The sequence below is a fragment of the Loxodonta africana genome, chromosome 1, assembly GCF_030014295.1.
Source record: "Loxodonta africana isolate mLoxAfr1 chromosome 1, mLoxAfr1.hap2, whole genome shotgun sequence".
Classification (NCBI taxonomy): Eukaryota; Metazoa; Chordata; class Mammalia; order Proboscidea; family Elephantidae; genus Loxodonta; species Loxodonta africana.
Genome location: NC_087342.1, coordinates 28,213,707 through 28,221,870, shown reverse-complemented (window position 1 = coordinate 28,221,870; position 8,164 = coordinate 28,213,707).

Genomic DNA, 8,164 nt, shown 5'->3' with positions numbered 1-8,164 from the left:
CAGGGTTTCCACATTAGCTTTAAAATACTTGAGTAAAAAATAATCTGAGCTTATGTAATCACCAAACCAAATCCATTGCGGTTGAGCTGGTTCCAACTCATAGTGACCCTATGTACAACAGAACGAAACACTGCCCGGTCCTATGCCATCCTCACAATCATTGCTTTGTTTGAGCTCATTGTTGCAGCCACTATGTCAAGCCATCTCTTTGACGGTCTTCCTCTTTTTCAATGACCGTCTACTTTACCAAGCTTGATGTCCTTCTCCAGGGACTGATCCCTTCTGATAACATGTCTAAAGTATGTGAGATGTCTCACCATCCTTGCTCAAATAATTTGTTAAATCATTTTATGTATTTTGGATGTGAAAGATAGCTACAGTTCTTCTCCAGTTTTACCATGTGAGAAATAAAAATGCAAACATGGCATGTTAGTTCATGTGAGAAATAGAAGTCATTTTTACAAAATGCTAAATTAAACGAAAGTTCCAAAATTCCAAGTACCTGTCTTGTAAGTCAGATAAGTTATTACTGCTTGCACTAATATTCTTATGTAATTATACATATGGGTGTGCAACTGGATTGAATATTTTCAGATCATCTTGGTCACCACACACAGCAGCATAAGTCCTCATTTTCTCCTGCCCCACATTCATCAAGCTTTCGTCCCTACAATTGAAACTGTTCCAGTGAAGGTCACCAATAACACCAGTCTTGAAAATGCGGTGGTCAATTCTTAGTCATCATTTACTCAACCTTTCATCAGCATTTGAACAGTTGCAAACTCTCTCTTGAAACTATTCTCTTGGTTTATCACAATCTTCTCATTTTTATCCTGTTTCATTGACCTCTCCTCAGTCCTCTTTGTGGACTGCTATTCCTTTGCTAACTTTTAAATGCTGAGTGCCCACTAAACTTAGTCACTACCCAAACCAAAAAAAAAAAAAAAAGGAAACCCGCTGCCGTAGAGTCAATTCCAACTCATAGCAACCCTATAGGATGGAGTAGAACTGCCCCATAGGGTTTCCAAGGAGCAGCTGATAGATTCGAACTGCTGACCTTTTGGTTAACAGCTGAGCTCCTAAATACTGCACCACCAAGGCTCCAGTCGCTATGCAGTCTCTTATAATTCCACATCACTCCCTAGGCGATATCATCTAGTCCTATGTTTTAAAATACCAAGATCTATATATTTTTTGGGTGTATATACCATATTATATATATGTTTTTTTTTATATTATATATATACACACACACACATATATGAGTCGGAATCTACTCGATGGCACTGGGAACTGGATATATATACCAATGAGTCTCAGATTGAGATCTTCTGCCCTGATCTCTCCCCTGGGTCCTAGACACAGATATACCACTACCTACTCAACATCCCTACTTGAATGTCTAACTTAATATGGCCAGAACCTTGATTTTGCCCTAATGGTAGCAGAGTATGTTGGCCAGTATATTCCTGTGGTAGGCCTTGGTATGTCCCAATGGTGTACTATTAGCAAATAAAACAGAAAAGTATATCACTATGGCATAGCAAGAAACTATGTTGTAGTAGGAACACCTTTGAGTGCTAGCGTGGACCTTCCCCAAATCTAACTATAAACCCCTTGAAACCAAACCTATTGCTGTTGAGGTGATTTCGACTCATAGTGACCCTATAAAGTGAAATAGTACTGCCTCATACAGTTTCCAAGGAGCGGCTGGTGGATTTGAACTGCCAACCTTTTGGTTAACAGCTGTAGCTCTTAACCACTGCACCACCAGGGCCCCAGAAAAATGTGACTTTTGAGTCAATAAAATCCCAGTTCTCTACATTGACCACCAAACTCCAAGCGTACCTTCGGTTCAGAGACCTTCTACTTCACCATCTTCAGAGAATAAACCTGGAGACTTCACCAGAGTGGAAGGGAAGTTGCCCAACTTTGTGGAATATAGAGAGGAATTCCCACAGTCTAACTACTTTTTCAAGGAGTTCTAGTAGCTTAAAGGTTAAGCACTTGGCTACTAACCAAAAGGTTCGTGGTCTGAACCCACCTGATGGCTCTGGAAGAGAAAGACCTGGTGATCTGCTTAGAAAGATTACAGCTTAGAAAACCCAATGAGATAGTTCTACTCTATCACATGGGGTTGCTATGAGTTGAAAATTTACTTGATGGCACCTAAGAATAGTCAAGCAGTGTTCGTGATTTGGTTTCATATCTACCACATCCAAAGGTACCAAATGGTGCTACCAATCCCTGAGTATCAACGAGGTTGCTTATGAGCAACCTTAGTTCAGAACTAAGCTTTCCCCTATGTGCTAATTTTGTCATCATTTTCCATTTGCTTTCCAGTTTAAGAAGTTTTGTGGCCTTTTGTCTTTTTTGCTATTTCTTTATAGTTGAGGGTTTAAGTCCGTTTTTTATTGACATACATGCTGCATATATACATATGTATAAAAAATTCGTTGCTCTGGATTTGATTCCGACTCACAGTGACCCTAAAGGACAGGGTAGAACTGCCCCATAGGGTTTCCGAGGAGCACCTAGTGGATTTGAACTGCCAGCCTTTTGCTTAGCAGCCGAAGTTCTTAACCACTACACCACCAGGGTTTCCATACATATGTGTGTGTATATATGTATATATACATACATATATGCACACACACACATACAATAAAGCATTTGACATTTTAACATTTTTTACATATACAGTGAAGTGGCAGTGGGTTTAAGACTTAACATTTTTACTCATCTATTAGTGAGCTTTCAGAAGAGGGCAGAGGTTAATTACCAATTTTTCAAGTTTAACCTAAAATCTGGACTTTACTCTCTATAAAGACGAAATCCCTATTTAAGCGACAGGCATGGTAGAGCAAGGGCTGCTCCATAGATGCTTCTAGGAGCTAAACAATCTACTTAGATCCACAAACTGTTCAGAGTTCCCTGTGAGGCTTTACAACCTCAATTCACACAAGTTAGTCCAAAGGCTTGCCTAGGAGAACTCTTGTCCCCTCTTTACCTAAGCAAAACTGTCAAGTATCTTGAGATAAATAATGCAATTTCAGTACAATTCGACCACCTCCAAGTTTTTTATCTCTAGCAGTGGCATGGGGTTGCAGACCATACCTGGTGACACTGTCAGGGGGAGTGACACCAAAATGTCTATAAAACTTTTGTGCAGTGTTTCAGCAGAAATTTATTATTTTTATAAAAACATTCCTTTATGGGGACCATAGTCTCAGGTAACATCTAGCTTAACTGGTGTAACATAGTTCATAAAGAATATGTTCTACATTCTACTTTGGTGAATAGCGTCTGGGGTCTTAAGAGCCTGTGAGTAGCCAGCTAGGATACTCCACTGCTCTCACCCCTTCAGGAGCAAGGAAGAATGAAGAAAACTAAAAATACAAGGGGAAGATTGGTTCGAAGGACTAATGGACCACATCTACCATGGCTTCCACCAGACTGAGTCCAATAAAACTAGATGGTGCCTGGCTACCACCACTGACTGCTCTGACAGGGATCACAATAGAGGGTCCCCGACAGAGCTGGAGAAAAATGTAGAACAAAATTCTAACTCAAAAAGAAAGTCTAGACTTGCTGGCCTCACAGAGACTGGAGAAACCCTGAAAGTATGGGCCCCAGACACCCTTTCAGCTCAGTAATGAGGTCACTCCAGAGGTTCACCTTTCAGCCAAAGATTGAACAGGCCCATGGAACAAAACAAGACTAACAGGACACATCAGCCCTGGGGCAGGGACTGGAAGGCAGGAGAGGACAGGAAAGCTGGTAATAGGAAACCCAGGGTTGAGAAGGGAGAGCGTTGACATGTCATGGGATTGTTAACCAATGTCATAGAACCATGTGTGTACTGTTTGATAAGAAACTAGTTTGTTCTGTAAACCTTCATCTAAAGTACAATTTTAAAAAAAGTATATCCCTTTAGTTACTTGTAACAACAAAAACATTTTTGTAAGCCCAGCTTATGTGTATCAATATACCCATAAGGCTAAAACTCTAAGCTAATTTACTTTTTGAACCTTGTAATGCGCTCTAAAGCCCTGGTGGTACAGTTAAGAGCTTGGCTGTTAACCAAAAGTTTGGTAGTTCGAATCCATCAGCAGCTCCTTGGAAACACTACAGGGGAGTTCTACTGTGTTCTGTAAGGTTGCTATTAGTCGGAATTGACTCAATGGCAATGGGTTTGTTTTGTTTTGTTGGGTAATGCGCTCCAGTTGAGCTGCCATTATTATGCAATTACAATGACACTTCAGATCACGTGGTTTCGTCAAGCCCTACAAAGTTCGTCAAGCGCTATAAACACACGCTGCTGTTTTTGTTGCTGCCGGTGGTTGTTTTTTTGTTTGTTTCGTTTTTCTCTCTTTTTTAAAAATTGTGCTTTAAGTGCAAATTTACAATTCAAGTCAGTTTCTCATACAAAAACTTATGCACACATTGTTATGTGACCCTAGTGCTCTCCCTACAATGTACAGCACACTCCTCCTCTTCACCCTGGATTTCTGGTGTCCATTTAACCAGCTCCTGTCCCCCTCTGCCTTCTCATCTCAGCTAGGGACAGGAGCTGCCCACATAGTCTCATTTGTCTACTTGAGCTAAGAAGCATGCTCCTCGCCAAAATCATTTTATCTAGTCTTCATCTGAAGAGTTGGCTTTGGGAATAGTTTTAGTTTGGGGCTAACAGAGAGTCCGGGGGCCATGTTCTCTGGGGTCCCTCCAGTCTCAGTCAGACCATTAAGTCTGGTCTTTTTACTAGAATTTGAGCTCTGCATCCCACTTTTCTCTTGCTCCATCAAGGATTCTCTGTTGTGTTCCCTGTCAGGCCAGTCATTGGTGGTAGTCAGGCACCACCTAATTCTTCTGGTCTCAGGCTGCTGGAGCCTCTCATTTATGTGGCCCTTTCTGTCTCTTGGGTTCTTATTTTCCTTGTGTCTTTGGTGTTCTTCGTTCTCCTTTGCTCCAGGTGTGTTGGGACCAATTGATGCAGCTTAGATGGCCGCTTGTTAGCTTTTAAGACTCCAGATGCCACTCAATTGCTGCCGGTGTTTTTATAGTCACTGAATTTGTCAAATTTTCTAGTGTTTTAGCTGCAATATTGCAGTAATTAGGGGCCCTGGTGGCTTAGTGGTTAAAGAGCTTGGCTGCTAACCAAACGGTCAGCAGTTCAAATCCACCAGTGGCTCCTTAGAAACCCTATGGGGGAGTTCTACCCTGTCCCGTAAGGTTGCTGTGAGTTGGAGTCAACTCTATGGCACTGGATTTGTTTTTGGTTTATAGTGGTAATTAGTATTTGTGAACCTATGTCAATAACTTTTTTGAGAATGAAGTAGTAATGAAAGGAGAAAAAGGAGAGAAATACAGGAATTAAGATTTACAAGTGACTTTGGTAAAAAGACATTACTAAGGCTTCTGTATGGTCTAGTACAGGAGGAGGTCCCTGGGGGAGGGGGTGACACCATGAGTCACCACACTGGGTGACACCAACCCTAGCGATGCTAAGACATGACTAGAACCATACAGCCATTTTTCTTACCCTCAAGACAGCCCCTCACCCAGCCCATTTCCTAGAGTTCTTTCTTTTCCTCCTCGAACTTCTTTAAAGAGACAGCCACCAGTTAGCCAGAATCGGCTAAAACAGGTCCTGCCCTCCATCCTGGCATTCCAGATGATACTCAGTCAGCTCATTAACTGCTTTATGCACGGTGGGTGGAGAGCTGACATACTAATGAACAAAAGTGACTCAGTTCCTCCTGTGCGGGGAATTGAACCCGGGCCTTAGAAAATGTTTACTCATTCTAAAGCGTTCTGTACCTGCATGGGTGCGTGCCGTTTTGTATTTTGAAACTGATCCTGCCTGTATAAACCAACCTCAACAAGCTGCCTGGGACGCAGCAGCCCCGTCTTATTCTTGACTCTCCTTCTTACCTCTTTTAAGATTTTGTTATTGTTTTTTCCTGTATTAGCAACACATCTGTACTAATTCCTTGGCCCTCTGGTGAATATTGGCTTATAATTGCTGAATGGACCAAAGGCATACAAATGCTAGATGGGGTTAGAATTGTCTATGGAGGCTACTGAAGAGCAAAACTAAACCAGGTGGCTCACATTGGGAAAGAATCTTTGGTTTTTAGCATCATTTGTTCTATAAATGATCTCACACACTCTAGGTTGGCACAGAAGCATTTGTAGTTGGCTTTGAGGTAAGTGCAAAAGTTCAACTTTCAGGGAGGATAAAATGCAGATGTGGTAAGCACAACATTTTTAGAAATATATTATAGGGTTGCAGGCAATGTGAGCCTGGTATTGACTCTATCATGAAGCTTTCTTGCCTTGAAACTCCTTCAGCACTTGTCACCTGAACCCTAGGGTTTGCCATACCATACCAGCTTCCATGGAGTTGACTCCAACTCATGGTGACCCTATGTGTGTCAGACTAGAACTGCGCTCCACAGGGTTTTCAATGGCTGATTTTTCAGAAGCAGATTGCTAGGCCTGTCTTCTGAGGCACTTTTGGATAGACTCGAGCCTCTGACCTTTGGTTAACAGCCGAAGCATTTGTACCACCCAGGGACTCCACCCTAGGTTTGTTGTTAGTTGCCATCAAGTCGATTCCAAGTCATGGAGACCCCAACTGTGCAGATTAGAACTCCATAGGATTTTCAAGGCTGTGACCTATCAGAAGTAGGTCGCCAGGTCTGTATTCAAGGAGCTTCAAACCTTTCAGCTACTTGTCAAGTGCTTAACCATTAGCACCACATTTAGCCCTTGATTCCTACCTTTTAAGAGACCTTTGGAAATCCCCCAAAGCATCTAGCAATAGTGCTAAATCTAATGAAAACACTCAACAATTAAGTATAAATTGCTGATTGATTTTGCCCTAAGATTCAAGTGAGCGCTGGCCACTTTTTTTTTTTTTTTAAACATTTTCTTCAGTTTCTTAGATCCCAATTTTTTTTTCAGTAGACTTTGGATGAGACAATAAGAATCTCTGACCACCACGTTCAGAAACGTCTGGCATCACCTCACATCTGGATTTGAACATTGCAGGGGGGCGGATGAGGAGCAGTGTTACTAAACTGAGGGCCAGGTCAACTTTGTCATCTTGGTATTTTAACTTTTGTCACAGTTTCTGCCACAATAAGAACGAACAAATTTACCCCCATTAGGCTGTTGCCATCAACTTGATCCCCACTCAAAGCGACTCCATAGGACAGAGTAAAAGAGCTCCATAAGGTTTCCAAGAAGCACTTGGTGGATTCGAACTGCTCACCTTTTGGTAAGCAGCTGAAATCTTAACCACTATGCCACTAGTGTTTCCAAATTATCAAATAGTTCTCTTAAAAAAAAAAAAAAGTACTACTATAGTCAAACTTCTTCTATAATGTAGGAAATCGGTAAGATTTTTTCCAGTAGTCAGACTTCAGGCTGCTCTCCTGACTTTAGAAAATGTCTTCCTGGGTATTAGTGATGATACCCTGCAGTGTGGGTAGAAGAACTGTACCTTAAAGTTAAATGACTATATTGTTTTTTTAATTTTTATCACTGGGGCTGGGTTGGGGCTACCGTGGAAAATCTTTGGTGCTTAAAGAATCCTGCGGGTTGCTTAAGCAGCAAAGGTTGTATTGCTCTCAATTTCAATAAATCAACGTTTATTATATCCAGGCAATTAAAATTTAAGACTTTTGGAAAAAAACGACCAATATAAACGGGAACCAAAACCTATCCAGTTCCAAAGCGGTCTGGAGCTGTACACGCCGGAATCGTCCATCTATTTAGGTTCCTGTGTTATAAGGAAAAATTCTCTTCCTTAACTTTTATCCATTTGCAAAAGTTTATAATGCTAAGTGCAACTATGAAGTAAACCTGTTAGGTTAGGTTAAAATTATTAGCATTAATTTTAAGAGAGCAAGAGGAAACCAGAAGCAACCTGAGAACAGACTTGGCTATTCCAGGGACGCTTTCCAAGGACACCATACATTTTTTCCCCCTCGTCCTGTAAAATGTACCGATGAAACGGGTTTTCTGGGACGTGCTGGGTGGCCGACTTTTTCCCTAGCAGGACCTTCACAAGTTCATGACCTGAACGGACGTTATAACGTTTGGGCTAAGGACAAGGCGACTCTTTAGCGTCAAGTTCAATGGCGGTGCGGACAGG